The sequence below is a fragment of the Somniosus microcephalus genome, unplaced genomic scaffold, assembly GCF_052327205.1.
Source record: "Somniosus microcephalus isolate GS21.2 unplaced genomic scaffold, FLI_Smic_1.0 unresolved_chr5, whole genome shotgun sequence".
In the NCBI taxonomy this organism is placed as follows: Eukaryota; Metazoa; Chordata; class Chondrichthyes; order Squaliformes; family Somniosidae; genus Somniosus; species Somniosus microcephalus.
Genome location: NW_028225183.1, coordinates 50,642,144 through 50,659,148, shown reverse-complemented (window position 1 = coordinate 50,659,148; position 17,005 = coordinate 50,642,144). Strand labels below are relative to the sequence as shown.

At 45.0% G+C, this 17,005-nt stretch overlaps 2 non-coding genes and 1 pseudogene across 2 annotated transcripts; 1 reads left to right on the top strand and 2 right to left on the bottom strand.

Annotated features, from left to right (window-relative positions):
• The window catches only part of LOC147088246 (uncharacterized), a 39,462-nt pseudogene extending 23,079 nt beyond the window's left edge, over positions 1-16,383 (top strand).
• On the bottom strand, positions 2,949-3,113 carry LOC147088248 (U1 spliceosomal RNA). The gene has a single exon (XR_015075542.1). It is a non-coding gene; the product is annotated as a U1 spliceosomal RNA (small nuclear RNA).
• On the bottom strand, positions 12,437-12,519 carry trnas-gga (transfer RNA serine (anticodon GGA)). The gene has a single exon. It is a non-coding gene; the product is annotated as a tRNA-Ser (tRNA).
• Positions 16,384-17,005: the final 622 nt, after the last annotated feature.

Genomic DNA, 17,005 nt, shown 5'->3' with positions numbered 1-17,005 from the left:
CTCTCCTCATACGTCATTCCTGCCATCCCAGGTATCAGCCTGGTGAATCTTCGCTGCACTCCTTCCATGGCAAGAACGTCCTTCCTCAGGTAAGGCGATCAAAACTGCACACAATACTCAAGGTGTGGTCTCACCAAGGCCCTGCACAACTGCAGCAAGACATCGTTGTTCTTGTGCTCGAACCCTCTTGCTACGAAGGCCAACATACCATTTGCCTTCTTAACCGCCTGCTGCACCTGCATGCTTACCTTCAGCGACTGGTGTACAAGAACACCCAGGTCTCTTTGCACTTCCCCTTCTCCCAATCTATTACCATTCAAATATTAATCTGCCTTCCTGTTTTTGCCACCAAAGTTGATAACCTCACATTTATCCACATTATAGTGCATTTGCCATGTTTCTGCCCAATCACCCAGCCTGTCCAAATCGTGCTGGAGTTTCACGACATCCTCCTCACAGCATACCCTCCCCCCCAGCTTTGTGTCGTCTGCAAATTTGGAGATATTACATCCAATTCCCTCGTCCAGATCATTAATATATATTGTAAACAGCTGGGGTCCTAGGACCGAACCTTGCGGTACCCCACTAGTCACTGCCTGCCACTCGGAAAACGTCCCATTTATTCCAAATCTTTGCTTTCTGTCCGCCAACCAGTTCTCTATCCAAGTCAATACCTTGCCCCCAATCCCATGTGCCTTAAATTTGCACGCTAATCGCTTATGCGGGACCTTATCGAAAGCCTTCTGAAAGTCCAAATATACCACATCCACTCGTTCTCCCTTATCTATTTTACCAGTTACCTCCTCAAAAAATTCCAGTAGTTTAGTCAAGCATGATTTACCTTTTGTAAATCCATGTTGACTTTGTCTGATCCAGTCACTGCTTTCCAAGTGCTCTGCTATTACATATTTTATAAAGTACTCTAGCATTTTCCCCACTACCGATGTCAAGCTTACCGGTCTATAATTCCCCGCCTTTTCTCTACCATCTTTTTTGAATAGTGCGGTAACATTAGCTACCCGCCAATCCATGGGTACCATTCCAGAGTCTATCGAGTTCTGGAAGATGACCAGCAATGCATCTACTATTTCTAGGGCCACTTCCTTAAGTTCCCTGGGATGTAGATTATCAGGCCCTGGGGATTTATCGGCCTTCAGTCCCATCAATTTTCCTAACACAATTTCCCTACAAATACTGATTTTTTCAGTTCCACCCTTTCATCAGACCCTATGTTCATCGGATACACACTTCAAGGCCGCGCAGAAACGCAGTGCGCTGCAGGTCCCGTGCATCCGGTGAGCCTTAAAGAGAAAAAATATGCACGTGCTGAATTTTGAATAGGTCGCACAGCCCGTTGACGGGGTCGGGCGGGCCAAAGAAACAAATTAGAGGGACCATTGCCTACAAATCTCCGAGATCATATAATAGAATGGTTGCAGCACAGAAGAAGGCCATTCGGTCTGTCGAGACCGTGCCGGCTCTCTGAAACAGCATTTCAGCTAGTCCCACTCCCCCGCCCTTTGCCTGTAACCCTGTAATTTTTTTCCTTTCAGGTACATATCCAATTCCCTTTTGTCAGCCACAATTGAATCTGCCTGCAGCACCCTTTCAGGCTGTGAATGCTAGATGTTATCCACACGCAACAGAAACAATTTTCCCTCATGTTGCCTTTGAACCCTGTGCTCCTGCAATTCGGGCCTCTTGCGTATTCCTATTTTATTTGCTTCACCGTTGATGGGCGTGCTTTCAGCTGCTTAGCCCCAAAATCAGGAATTCCCTCCCAAAGCTGCGCCACTTCTCTGTCTCTCCTCCTTTAAGGCGCTCCTTAAAGCCTAACATATCGATCAAGCTTTTGGTCATCTGTCCTAATATCTCAAGTACAAAAGCAAAATACTGTGGCTGTTGGAAATCTGAAATGAAATCCGAAAATCCTGCACATACACAGCAAGTAAGGCAGCATCTGTGGAGAGAGTAACAGAGTTGTTGGAGAGAAGATGCAGAACTTCAGCAATGTGGGCATTCTTAAAAGAGTAGTGGCAGTGAATTAAACAGTAATGCGGTTCTGACGAAGGGTCATCGACCTGAAACATTAACTCTGTTTTTCTCTCTCCACAGATGCTGCCTGACCTGCTGAGTATTTCCAGCATTTTCTGTTTTTCTGTCCTAATATCTTCTTGTGCGGCAGTGTGAAATTTTGTTTGATAATGCTCCTGTGGAGTGCCTTCGGATGTTTTACTGCATTAATGGTGCTATATAAATATAAGATAACAAGTCAATATAGTGAAACTGTTTCCAGTGTCAGTTACAGGGGCAACATATTTAAGAAAAGTTGCAAAAGAACCAGTAGGATGTTTCCCCGCCTCCCCCTCGAGAAGGTGAAAAAAAGTGATGCAGAAAATTGTTGTGAGTGCCTGCAATGCTCTGCCGGAAAGGGTGGTTGAAGCAAACTGATAGTAATGTTGAAAAGGTAATCTGGATAATATTTGAATGTAAAATTTTTGCAGGGAATTGGTGAAAGAACAGAGGATTATAATTAATTGGATAGCCGTTTGAAAGAGCCAGCAGAGATACGATGGACCTGGTTCTGTGCTGTATCAATGTTTCTGCAGTTAACAAGGTTAAACATTTTGCCAAAGTGCAGAGTTGGCAGGCAGCTTCGAAAATCTGGTTGTAAGCGGTGTGGACTTGTAAGTGTAAATAATTTTAGATATTTTGTGCAAAATATGTAATTTCTCAGTTGTCAGGATAAATATCAACGTGAGCGTAGAGAGAAATTGAAATGTGAGCTTTGGGAATCGCTTATGAGTCAATTTGAATACGCTGTGTTTTGGAGAAAGGCCGTTTTGTGTCACAGCTCCCTCTATCGGGAATAAAGCAAAGTTAGGATTGAAAGCAAAATAACTGTGCATTTGAGAGGTCAGTTGAAAAATCTAACTTTAATTGCAAAGCCAGTGAAGAGCGTGAACGCAGTGCCCGGCTATCAGAAATTTTGCAGTCGAGTATCCCGCATTTGGGGACATCACAGGCGTCAGTACACCCGAAGTACAATGAGCTAACCTCACCCTGGCAAAACTACCTTCTTGATCATGGTTTCTCCCCTGCCAGGTAAGTAAGTTTTCCAGGTGCACACACTGCCTCGCCACATCTTCCACTGCCTCTTAACGGCTCAACGACTCCTTTTTTTAAATCACAATGTCCATTCATTCAGAAAGTGCTGCTGTTTTCTCCTGTCGATTCTGCTAAAATATTGCAATATATAATGCTGTGCCCTTTGACAAAACGCTGCAATAATGCAGAGCCAGCAATGCATATTCGCTCATTTCCCTTAAAATGAAACAAACGCTCACTCACTAACTTTCTTACGGCCGCAGAATGTTTTCTGGAAATAAATCTCTCCTTATATTTATTGCATCTGAAGAAAATGTTTGTCATATCTTCATATGAACCATAATTTGGAATCTGGTGTGTTTGAAAAAGCAATTTTCAAGTTTTGCCCATAAGGACCGAAAGGGACATAGTGAGGTTCTGGCCCAGCAAGACTTCATCACTTGTCACATTCACTCACTGTGGTTGCAATATTACACCAATAAACCTACCTTCTTTTTTTTAAGCGGGTTTCACATTTTTTGTCTTATTTACTTTTTTACTACGTTAAAGAAGCTATAGAAATAAAATGTGTTGTTGTTTGCAATCTTTCTCTTTATTTTCAGTCTGATCATTGTCCTCATAGTGATTAAATGATATAAGGAAAAGCCACATTAAGAGCTGAGAGACGGAGGTGGAAAATAAATGTTTCTTAATGTTGTTATATGTAAGGGAGTCACTGGAAATATTGAAGTATTCGAGCCAACAGTGCAGCAAACCCAACTTCCTCCAGCATGGTCATTGCTTCCAATAAGGCATTCTCCTGTTCCGCCTCAGTCTTTCCTTAAATCAAAATGATGTCCTGCAGCAGGGAATATCACCAGGACCTTTTAAGAACTGTGGCATTTTCCTTTGCAAACAACATCAAAGGGCTGCCCTATGATGAAAGATTGTTTAGAACAGGTAGATAAGGTGGTTAAAAAGGCATATGGGATACTTGCCTTCACTAGCCGAGGCATAGAATATACGAGCAGGGAGGTTATGATGGAGCTGAACAAAACGCTGGTAAGGCCACAGCTGGAGTACTGTGTGCAGTTCTGGTCGCCTCACTATAGGAAGGATGTGATTGCTTTGGAGAGGGTGCAGAGAAGATTCACCAGGATGTTACCTGGGATGGAGCGCCTCAGCTATGAAGAAAGACTAAACAGGCTGGGGTTGTTTTCCTTGGAGCAAAGAAGGCTGAGGGGGGACCTGATTGAGGTGTACAAAATGATGAGGGGCATAGATAGGGTAGATAAAGAGGAACTTTTCCCCTTAGTAGGGGGGTCAATAACAAGGGGGCATAGATTCAAGGTAAGGGGCAGGAGGTTTAGAGGGGATTTGAGGAGGAACTTTTTCACCCAGGGGGTGGTTCGGATCTGGAACTCACTGCCTGAAAGGGTGGTAGAGGCAGGAACCCTCACAACATTCAAGAAGCATTTGGATGAGCACTTGAAATGCCATTGCATACAAGGCTATGGACCAAATGCTGGAAAATGGGATTAGATTGAACAGGGCTCGATGGACGGCGCAGACACGATGGGCCGAAGGGCCTCTTTCTGTGCTGTATAACTCTATGGTCTATGGCCTATGGCCTAGAATGGGCCTATACTCTCGGGAGTTTAGATGAATGAGAGGTGATCTCATTGAACCAGACAGGATTCTGAAAGGCTTTGAAAGGGTAGATGCTGAGAGGTTGTTTCCCTTGGCTGGAGTGTCTAGAACTAGGGGGCATAGTCTCAGGATAAGGGGTAGGCCATTTAAGTCAGAGATGAGGAGGAATTTCTTTACTCAGAGGGTTGTGCATCTTTGGAATTCTCTGCCCTCGTGGGCTATGAATGCTGAGCGTTTGAGTGTATTCAAGGCTGTGATCAAAAGATTTTTATGGCTGAAGGGGATGCATGGCCTACTCCTGCTCTAACCACACGCACACATCAATAAATAAAGAAGAAACGGAAAGGGTTACTTCTCCAAAAACCCTGCTGCGCATATCATGACTCACAGCAAGTCTCGTTCACTCATCACCCCCTCTGCTCGCTGACCTGCATTGGGTCACGGTCCAGCAACGCCTCGATTTTAAAATTCACTAGTTTTGAAATCCCTCCACGGGTTCGCCCCTCCCTTTCACTGTAACCTCCAACCAATACACACTATAACCAATATACACTTTAAGGCCACGCAGAAATGCAGCGTGCTGCACGTCCCACGCATACGGTGAGCCGGCATTTAACGAGAAAGAACATGCATGTGCTGAATTTTGAATAGGTCTCACAGCCCGTTGACGGGTCGGCCGGGCCAAAGAAACAAATTAGAGGGCCCAATGTTTACAACTCTCCGAGATCATATAATAGAATGGTTGCAGCATATAAGGAGGCCATATCGACCTTTCGAGCCCGTGCCGTCTCTCTGAAACAACACTTCAGCTAGCCCCACTCTTCCACACTTACCCCGTAGCCCTGCAATTTTTTTCCTTTCTGGTCCATATCCAATTCCCTTTTGAAAGCCACAATTGAATCTGCCTCCAGCACATTTTCAGGCAGTGAATTCCAGATGCTATCCACACTCATCATAAAAAAAGTTCTCTCATGTTGTCTTTTACCTCTGTGCTCTGCAATTCGGGCCTCTTGCGTATTCCCACTTTATGCTCACCTTTATATTCATCCTTACAACTGAGAAATAACATATTTTTCCACAAAAAATCAAAACTTATTCACACTTACAATTCCTCATCGCGTACAACCAGATTTTCAAAGCTGCCTGCCAACTCTGCACTTCGGCAAAATGTTTAACCTTGTTAACTACAGAAAAAATGATACAGCACAGAACCAGGTCACTCAGCCCATCGTACCTCTGCTGGCTCTTTCAAAGGGCTATCCAATTAATCATACTCCTCTGTTCTTTCACCAAATCCCTGCAATGATTTTACCTTCAAACATTATCCAATTTACCTTTTCAACATTACTATTCAATTTGCTTCAACCACCCTTTCAGGCAGAGCATTCAGGCACTCACAACTATTTTCTGCATCACTTTTTTCACCTCGAGAGGGAGGTGGGGAAACATCCTATTGGTTATTTTGCAAATTTTCTTAAATCTGTTGCCCCTGTAACTGACACTGGAAACAGTTTCTCCTTATTGACTTGTGATCTTGTATTTATATAGCACCATTAATGTAGTAAAGCGTCCCAAGGCACTCCACAGGAGCGTTATCAAACAAAATTCACATCCTGCCGCACAAGAAGATATTAGGACATAAAAACAGAAAATGCTGGAAATGCTCAGCAGGACAGCCAGCATCTGTGGAGAGAGAAAAACATGGTTAAAGTTTCAGTTCGATGACCCTTCGTAAGAACTGTATTACTGTTTAATTCACTGCCAGTTCTCTTTTAAGAATGCCCATATTGATGAAGTTCTGCTCTTCTCTCCAACAACTCTGTTACTCTCTCCACAAATGCTGCCGGACTTGCTGTGTATTTGCAGCATTTTCGGTTTTTATTTCAGATTTCCAGCATCCGCAGTATATTGCTTTTGCATTTGAGATATTAGGGCAGATGACCAAAAGCTTGGTCGAAAAGTTAGGTTTTAAGGAGAATCTTAAAGGAGGAGAGGCAGAGAAGTGGCGCTGTTTCGGGAGGGATTTCCTGATTTTAGTGCCTAGGCAGCTGAAAGCACGCCCGTCAAAGGTGAAGCAAAAGGCCCGAATTGCAGGAGCACAGAGATCAAAGGCAACATGAGGGAAAATTGATTATGTAGCGTGTGGATAGCATCTGGATTTCACTGCCTGAAAGGATGCTGCAGGCAGATTCAATTGTGGCTTTCAAAAGGGAATTGGATATGGACCTGAAAGGAAAAAAATTGCAGGGCTACGGGGAAAGCGTGGGGGAGTGAGTCTAGCTCAAGTGCTGTTTTAGTGAGCCGGGATGGGCTCGACAGGCCGAATGGCCTCCTCCTGTGCTGCAACCATTCTATTATATGATCTCGGAGAGTTATAGGCAATGGTCCCTCTAATTTGTTTCTTTGGCCTGCCCGGCCTCGTCAACGGGCTGTGCGACCTATTCAAAATTCAGCACGTGCACGTATTTTCTCTTTAAATGCCAGCTCACTGGATGCACGGGACCTGCAGCACGCTGCGTTTCTGCGTTGACTTAAAGTGTGTATTGGTTGTAGTGTGCATTGGTTGGAGGTTACAGGGAAATAGAGGGGCGAGCTGTTGGAGGGATTTCAAAACAAGAGAATTTTAAATTCGAGGCGTTGCTGGATCGTGACCCAATGCAGGTCAGCGAGCAGAGGGGGTGATGTGTGAAGGAGCCTTGGTGCGAGTCACAATACGGGCAGCAGGGTTATTGGAGAAGTAACCATTTTCTGTTACTTCATTATGTATTGGTGAGTGCTTGTGGTTAGAGCCATGCGGCCCATTGAGCCGTAATAATCTATCTGTCTCAGCCTTGAATATACTCAAACACTCAGCATTCACATCCCTCTGGGGCAGAGAATTCTAAAGATGCACAACCCTCTGAGTGAAGAAATACCTCCTCATCTCCTTCTTAAATGGCCTAACCCTTATCCTGAGACTATGCCCCCAAGTTCTAGACACTCCAGCCAAGGGAAACAACCTCTCAGCCTCTACCCTTTCAATCCCTTTCAGAATCTTGTATGGTTCAATGAGATCGCCTCTCATTCTTCTAAACTCCCGAGAGTATAGGCCCATTTCTCATCATAGGACAGCCCTTTAATGTTGTTTGCTCAGGAAAACGCCACGGTTATTAGAAGGTTCTGGTGATATTCCCTGCTACAGGACATCATTTTGATTTAAGGCAGGACTGAAATGGAACAGGAGAAAGCCTTACTGCAAGTACTGACCATGCTGGAGGAAGTTAGGATTGCTGAACTGTTGGCTCGAATACTTCAATATTTCCGGTGTCTCCCTTACATATAACAACATAAAGGGACATGATGTCCACCTCCTTCTCTAAGCATTTAATGTGGCTTTCCCTTATATCATTTAATCACTATTATTATACCGAATGATCACACTGAAAAGAGTGAGAAAGTTTGCAAACGACAACAACAACTTGTATTTATATAGCGCCTTTAACATAGTTAAAACATCCCAAGACACTTCACAGGACTATTATAAGACAACAATGTGAAACCCGCTTAAACAAAAGAAGGTAGGTTTATTGGTGAAATATTTCAACCACAGTGAGTGAATGTGACAAGTGTTGAAGACTTGATGGGCCAGAACCTCACTATGTCCCTATGCCTATCGGACTTTATGGGCAAAAGTTGATAATTGCTTTTTCAAACACATCAGATTCCGAATTATTGTTCATATGAAGATAAGACAAACTTTTACTTCAGATGCAATACATAGAAGGAGAGATTAATTTCCAGAAAACTTTCCATGGCCTGAAGAAAAGTTACTGAGGGATCATTCGTTTCCTTTTAAGGGCTATATGTAAATATGCATGTCCGGCTCTTTATTATTGCAGCATTTTGTGAAAGGGTATATCATTATAATTTGCAATATTTTAGCAGAATCGACATGAGAAAACAGCAGCTCTTTCTGAATGAAGGGGAAATTACTTGTAAAATATGAGTCGTTGAGACGCTTAGATGATGTGGAGATGCCGGTCTTGGAATGGGGTGGACAAATGTAAGGAATCACACAACACCAGGTTATAGTCCAACAGCTTTACTTCAAATCACAAGCATTCGCAGCGCTGCTCCTTCGTCAGTAGAAGTGGAGAAATGCATAAATGCACAGCGAATATAGTCAGAGAATACTGCCAGATGATTACAGGTAATCTTGTTAACTGTCCTTTATCACACAGCAGCAGAGAGATAAATGGTGTCCAAACAGCTCATTCAGGAAAACAACATTTCAAGTGCAGCTTTCTTGCAATGAAAATCCAGCTGGAAAATCAGCCACAGTTGACAATCCATTCTGAAAACCCTTTTCTACTCTTTCCTCAGTTTTACACTTACATGGATTAGAACGGAAAGCTTGAAACAATAAAAATTGCCAGACAACTTCAGCTTCCTTACATTGCCCCATACACTGATCACGTGAAAACAACCATTCAATAAAATACAGCGGCGCGAGAACGCCCCCATTGAATGTGTCCAATCAGGGGCTGAGGATTGAGCTGCTCCATCACAATTATTCCACAGGATCCCAAATGATTATGTGCCAGAGCGTTCACAGCAGAGGCACCGATTTTGCAGCAATTGAGAAGCAGCGTGGGTCCAAACCAGCGTCGGTGTAGTTGTGGCCGAGTGGTTAGGATGATGGTTTAGTGTTACTTGCGCAGGTTCGAATCCTGTCAACTACGGCAACGAGGCTATCAGCCCAAATCGTCCGGATTTTACTTAATTTTAACTGCAGCCTTTTGCTTCCTGTGCAGAGAATCAAAGCTACAATCAAACAACGGTTCAAGCAGAAAGTAAAACAAGCACTTCACCACGTTATTACATCACGGCATCACGAGAGACCTAGGCCACAGGAGAATACTATACTACATTGCTAAATGCTCTTGAAACAGTGAAAGCAATTTTTTAACCGTCGAAAATATTTATTTTGCAACCCATGGAAGAAAATGCATGTCATCCACGCAGCCATCTCCCAGTCGATGCTGCTTCCTACTGCGATGCTTCTTTAATGAACTAAGCCAGGCGAGCCACAGTTCTCAACACCGCCGGCAAAGATCGGTACATTAGGATCATGAGAACTAGGAGCAGGATTTGGCCATGCGGCCGTCGATCCTGCTCCGCCATTCAATAAGTCATGGCTGATCCTCTGCCTCAACTGAAAATACCTACCTAGCCCCATATACCTTGATTTCCGTAATGGACAAATCCATCTCCGTTCGGAATGTACTCAAAGACTGAACAGCTACAGCCCTGATTGGACACATTCAAATGGGGGCGTTCTCGCGCCGCTGTATGTGATTGGTTGGTTGTTGTCACGTGATCAGGGTGCGGAGCGATGCAAGGAAGCTGAAGTTGTCTGGCAATTGTTATTGTTTCACGCTTTCCTTTCTTATCCATGTAAGTGTAAAATTTAGGAAAGTGTAGGGAAGGGTTTTCAGAATAGATTATCTACAGTGGATAATTTTCCTGCTCGATTTTCATTGCAAGAACGCTGCACTTGGAATATTGGTGCAAGGGAAGCAGAATATCCAGGCTGCCTGGCAGAAGACTGATCGATGAAGCGATTGTTCCCATTGGAAGTAGGAAGGCAGCAGCAGTATGCTCACCACTATTCATTTCAAGGAATCAAAGAATCAATTTTTATACAATGGGTATGTTTGCAAAAATTAAAAACTGCTCACGTCCCTGGGTGGGCTCGAACCACCAACCTTTCAGTTAACAGCCAGAATGCGCTGGCCCATTGCGCGACAAAGACGGCGGAGACACACTTTGCAATTGGAACTATTCTACCGGAACCCAAGTGATTATATACCAGACCGTTCACAGCAAAGCACGCAGCAGAGGCACCGATTTTGCAGCAAGTGAGATGATTCGTCGTTTTAATTAACCGTCGGAGATGTCGTGGCCAGCGCGTTCGGCTGTTAACTGAAAGGTTGGTGGTTCGAGCCCACCCAGGGACTTGAGCAGATTTTAATTTTTGGAAACTTATCTATTGTTTAAAAATGCAGTCTTTGATTCCGTGAAATGAACAGTGGTGAGTATACTGCTGCTGCCTTCCTGCTTCCAATGGGAACAATCGCTTCATCGATCAGTCTTCTGCCAGGCAGCCTGGATATTCTACTTCCCTTATACCAATATTCCAAGTGCAGCGTTCTTGCATGAAAATCCAGCAGGAAAATCGGCCTCAGTAGATAATCCATTCTGAAGACTTTTTTCTACACTTTCCTCAGTTTTACACTTACATGGATAAAAACAGAAAGCTTGAAACAATAACAATTGCCAGACAATTTCAGCTTCCTTGAATCGCCCTGTACCCTGATCACGTGACAACAACCAACCAATCACATAGAGCGGCGCGAGAACGCTCCCATTGAATGTGTCCAATCAGGTCCTGAGGATTGAACTGCTCCGTCACAATAAGCTCCTGTACATTGGAGGACTCGGTTGTGAGCGGATGACTTGTTCCTGTCACTGGCGCCGCGGCCGAGAAGCAAGCAGCCCCTGCAATCTCTTGTTTTCAGCCAAAAGCTAGAGGTATGAATTTCTAATCACAAAATCTTTGACGCGAGCTGAGTTGGTTGCTGTATTTGAATGCGGTTTAGTGACTCGCACGAGCCTTGTGCTTTTCTTTTTGCGTACGGTTTGCAGTGTGTGATCACTTAATGTTTTGAGACTGAAAATAAATGCAATGTCTGATTCAAGTTGCTGCTTCATAAGGCGTTCGGCCAAAATGAGGCAATTCGAGATTAAGAACGGGATTCAAATCGCCTTTTCACTCGTGTGCTACATTTGACCCTTTAAACGGCCGCGTACATGTCAAGGAATGTGGTTGGCGCATAATTCTGCGGTTGCATTGTATTTCCCGCTGGGTGTCCATCCAGTTAAACATTGTTTTCTGTGGGGAAATGAAATCAGCAGACTGTACAAAGAAAGAACATATAAATTCTTTCAGGGCTTGACTGGGCGGATGCTGAGAGGTTGTGGAGTCCTGAACTAGGGGTCAAAGTTTCAGAATCAGGGGCCGGCCAATTAGGATTTAGATGAGGAGAAATTGCTTCATTCTAAGGATTGTGCATCTTTGGAATTTTTTACCGCAGAGGGCTGTGGCTGTTCAGTCATTGAGTACATTCCTAAACCGAGAAAAAATTGTACATTATGGAAATTAAGGTATATGGGGCTAGGTCGGTAATTTTCAGTTGAGGTAGAGGATTAGCCATGATGTTATTGAATGGCGGAGCAGGATCGAGTGCCGCATGGCCAATTCCTGCTCCTATTTCTTATGATCTAATGTACCGATCTTGGCCGGCGGGGTTGAGAATTGTGGCTCGTCTGGCTTAGTGCATTAAATAAGCATCGCAGTAGGAAGCAGCATCAACTGGAAGATGGCTGTGCGGACGACGTCCATTTTCTACAATGGGTTGCAAACTAAATATTTTCGATGGTTAAAATTGCTTTCACGGTTTCAAAAGCATTAAATAACGTAGTATTCTCCTGTGGCCTAGCACTCTCGTGATGCCGTGATTTAATAATGGGTGAAGTGCTTGTTATACTTTCTGCTTCAATCGTTGTTTGATTGTAGCTTTTGAATCTTGGCACAGGAACCGAAAGTCAGCAGTTCAAGTTAAGTGAAAACGGTTCATTTGGGACGACGTCCTCGTGCTATAGTCGGCAGGAGTGCGAACCTGTGCAGGTAAACCCCAATGGATTTCCATTCCATCGCCTTAACCACTCGGCCACGACTACCCCGACGGGGCTTCGGAAACATGCAGCTTCTCATTTGCTGCAAAATCGGTGCCTCTGCTGTGAACGCTCTGGCACATAATCACTTGGGTTCCTGTGGAATAATTCCAATTGCAAAACGTTTTTTGTCTGTCTATGTGGCGCAATGGGCCAGCGCGTTCGGTTATTACCTCAAAGGTTGGTGGCTCGAGCCCACCCAGGGACGGAAGCAGCTTTTAATTTTTTCAAACTTATCTATTGTGTAAAAATGGAGTCTTTGATACCGTGCAATGAACAGTGGTGAGCAAACTGCTGCTGCCTTCCTGCATCCAATGGGAACAATCGCTTCATTGATCAGTCTTCTGCCAGGCAGCCTGGATATTCTACTTCACTTATACCAATATTCCAAGTGCAACGTTCTTGCCATGAAAATCCAGCAGGATAATCGGCCATAGTAGATCATCCACTCTGAAAACACGTTTCTACACTTTCCTGTTTTACACTTACATGGATATTTAACGGAAAGCTTGAAACAATAACAATTGCCAGATAACTTCAGATTCCTTGCATCGCCCCGCACCCTGATCACGTGACAGCAACCAATAAATCACATAGAGCGGCGCGAGAAGGCCCCCATTTTAATGTGTCCCATCAGGGCCTGAGGATTGAGCTGCTCTGTTAGAAGCAGCTCCAGTACGTTGGAGGACTCGGTTGTGAGCGATTTGTTCCTGTCGCTGGCGCAGCGGCCGAGAAGCGAGCAGCCCCTGCAATCTCTTGTTTTCAGCTAAATGTGAGAGGTATGAATTTCTAATCAAAAAATCTTTGACGCGAACTTATTTGGTTGCTGTGTTTGAATGCGCTTTAGTGAATCGCACGGGCCCTGTGCCTTTCTTTTTGCGTGCGGATAGCAGTGTGTGATCGCTTAACATTTTCAGAATGAAATGAAGTGCAATGTCTGATTCAAATTGTTGCTTCATATGGCGTTTGGTCAAAATGAGGCAATTCGACACTACGAACGGGATTCAAATCGCCTTTTCTCTCGTGTGCTGCTTTTGTCCCTTTATACGGCCGCGTGCGTGTCAGAGAATGTGGTTGGAGAATAAATCTGCGGCTGCATTGTATTTCCTGCTGCTTGTCCATCCAGGTAAACATTGTTTTCTGTGGTGAAATGAAATCAGCAGGAAGAACATATAAATTCTTTCAGGGCTTGACTGGGCGAATGCTGAGAGTTTGTTTAACTTGGCTGTCTAGTCCCGAACTAGGGATCAACGATACAGAATAAGGGGCCGGCCGTTTAGCATTGCGATGAGGAGAAATTGCTTCAGTCTAATGGTTGTGCATCTTTGGAATTTTCTACCGCAGAGGGCTGTGGCTTTTCAGTCGTTGAGTACATTCCTAACAGAGATGGATTTGTACATTACGGAAATCAAGGTATATGGGGCTAGGTGAGTAACTTTCAGTTGAGGTAGCGGATCAGCCATGACCTTATTGAATGGCGGCGCATGATCGAGGGCCGCATGACCAAATCCTGCTCCTATTTCTTATAATCTAAGGTACCGATCTTGGCCGGCGGTGTTGAGAACTGTGGCTCGTCTGGCTTAGTTCATTAAATAAGCATCGAAGTAGGAAGCAGCATCAACTGGAAAATGGCTGCGCGGACGACGTGCAATTTCTTCAATGGGTTGTAAAATAAGTATTTTCGACGGTCAAGAGCATTAAACAACGTATTTTCTCCTGTGGCCTAGGCCTCTCGTGATGCCCTGATGTAATAATGGTGTGAAGTGGTTGTATTACTTTCTGCTTGAATCGTTGTTTGATTGTAGCTTTGAATCTCGGCACAGCCTTTACCTGCCTTTACCTGCCTTTACCTGCGGTCTGTCCAACTCTCTAATCGTGTTTTACACAACCTGCTCAGCATCACAAATGATCCAGTATGTAGGCACTCGGAGCTCCAGTGCCGCAATGCGGTCTGTCATTAGTTGCAACTGGATACACTTCCCGCACACATGGTCAGCAAGGACACAGGAAGTGTCCCTGATTTCCCACAAAGTGCAGGAGGAGCATGCCACGGTGCCGAGCCGTCCTGCCATGATGTACCCTTTAATTAATTCAAATTAAATTAAATCAAATCAATCCCACCAATTACACTACAATTAAATGATATACTTAAGGGCCCTGGTTTACCAGCAGTCCCCACTACACCACAGACACCCTATAAACTATAAAACACAAATTTAAGTTTGCATAAAAGGAGAAAGAGGGAAATACTCACCAACCATTCATTTACCTGCTTTCTGGTGAAGTCACACTTCCATTTCTTTTTACGCCTATCTCTCCCTTGTTCTGAGCTCGGAGATTGGGAAGCCTACCTGCGCCTCTCCCCTCTTTAAATCATCGCCGCCACCTCTCTCCACTCAGGTCCACCACTGTGGGGCCTACCTGCGCCTCTCACACCCTTTAATTCGCCGCCGCTGTCTTGCTCCATTCAGGTCCGCCGCCGCCGCCGCTGTGGGACCTACCTGCGCCCCTCTGCTCTGTAAATCGCCGCCACTGCCTTGCTCCACTCAGGACCGACACCGCCGCCGCTGAGAGGCTTACCTTCGCCTCTCCCGTTCTTTAAGTCGCGGCCACTGCCTCGCTCCACTCTGGTCCGCCGCCGCCGCCGCTGTGGGGCGTATCTGCGCCTCTCCCACTCTTTAAATTGCCGCCGCTGCCTCGCTTCACTCAGATGCGCCGCCGCTGCTGGGGAGAATCAGTGGCAGAGAGTCATTGAGAGCGGAGAGAACGAGCCTGAGGGAAGAAAGTAACAACAGTAGAAAGACAACCATTTCCATAGGGAAATAATTGAGAATTGTGCCAATTGTGGTAATAATATTCTGAGCATAGATAGCACATTGTTGTCTTCCTTCTAACGCTCTCTCAACTGACCTATTCCTGCCGCGTTGAGCCTGAAAGTTACCACAGTTATAAGAGGAGAGATTGAAAGGGAATATGTGCCCTCCTAATCACCCGTTCCTCAGACTAATGGAATGAAAAATTCATTTGACCCACATCCTGAACACAAACCCCTGCTCGCCCACTGTTTATAGAGGACGGATCTTCTCTTATACTTGTCTTAATGTATTTTCACTGTCTGGAAAGGTTAGATTGAAAAAAGCTATTCGTGTTATATTAATCGGATTGGCGCACAGGAGCAGATGGCAGGTGCGGTTCAACTGGCAAGTTTGGAAGGGGGAACGGGGAAACGGCGGAGAGATGGTGGGTGCGAGAGTGGCAGCAATGGGGGGTGCGGGCGACAGATTATAAGAAATGGAAGAAGCAAAAATGTAAAAGTGGTCGCTATCTGAATAACTGAGGGGCAGCAGGTGTGGAGACGATTGAGTGAACGATCTGAATTCAGTTGGTTGAGTGACGGTGTTTGCAGTGCTCGGTGCTGGGATCAGGTCAATTATGGACCAGAGGAAGGTTTGCACATCGTATCTGCCTGTCAATAGCAACTGAAGGAAAAGGTTAGCATGGACATCCATGAACAAAATAGTGAAGATGTGTCATAATACTGAATGGTGTAAAGGCGCTCCCTGTTGTGTAAATGTTTTTGCAGCTGTGTAAGTGCGTTCCCTGTTTTTTAATGGTGTTCTCTGTTACTGTTCGGCTCCTCACTGTGACCATGTGCCAGTGTTTCACGGTGGCCAAGATCACCATCTGGTGGTGGAGTGGCGGCGCTGCAGGAATGGTTTGAGAGAAAGAGGAAAGCCAAGGCTGCTGCGAGTTTGCAGCATTTGCAGCTTATTTTGGTGCGAATAAAAGTGATTTGATTTGAAATTTGTTTTGCAGGTATTTGCATTAACTCTAAGCAGGAAGTTGGTACAAGTAAAGTTTAAAGTGTGATAAAATATATAAGTGTGATACGATTGTGGGTAGCAATAGTTGTTTTTATTGTTGGTGATAATAAGAATGCAAATATCATAATTTGGTTTCAATCCATCGAACTCTGGGTTATGGGCCCAGCACGCTTCCGCTGCACTTTCTTCTTCTTCTTAGGCCGTCCCTAGGACTTGCTTCACACGAAAAATGAGTTCCCAGGTGACTGATGAGTCGAATGCCGGACCAACAGTCTCTGTCACGCTGATTGAAGGGGCGGGTGGTTAAAGTGCTTGGGTTGACGTGCGCCCATTGTGCTGTTTGCACTTGCCTTCTGCTTGCTCCTGACTAAGAGACTCGAGGTGCTCAGCGCCTTCCTGGATGCTTGTTCTCCACTTTGTGCAGCATTGGGCCAGGGATTCCCAGGTGTCGGTGGGGATGTTCAACCTTTTCAAGGAGGCTTTGAGGGTTTCCTTGAAGCGTTTCCTCTGGCCACCTGGGGCTCGCCTGCCGTGTCGAAGCTCCACGTAGAGAGCTTGTTTTGAGAGTCTCGTATCGGGCATGCGGATGATGTGACCCGTCCATCGGAGCTGATCGAGTGTGTTCAAAGGTTCGATGCTGGGGATGATGGCCTGAGCAAAAAAACTGA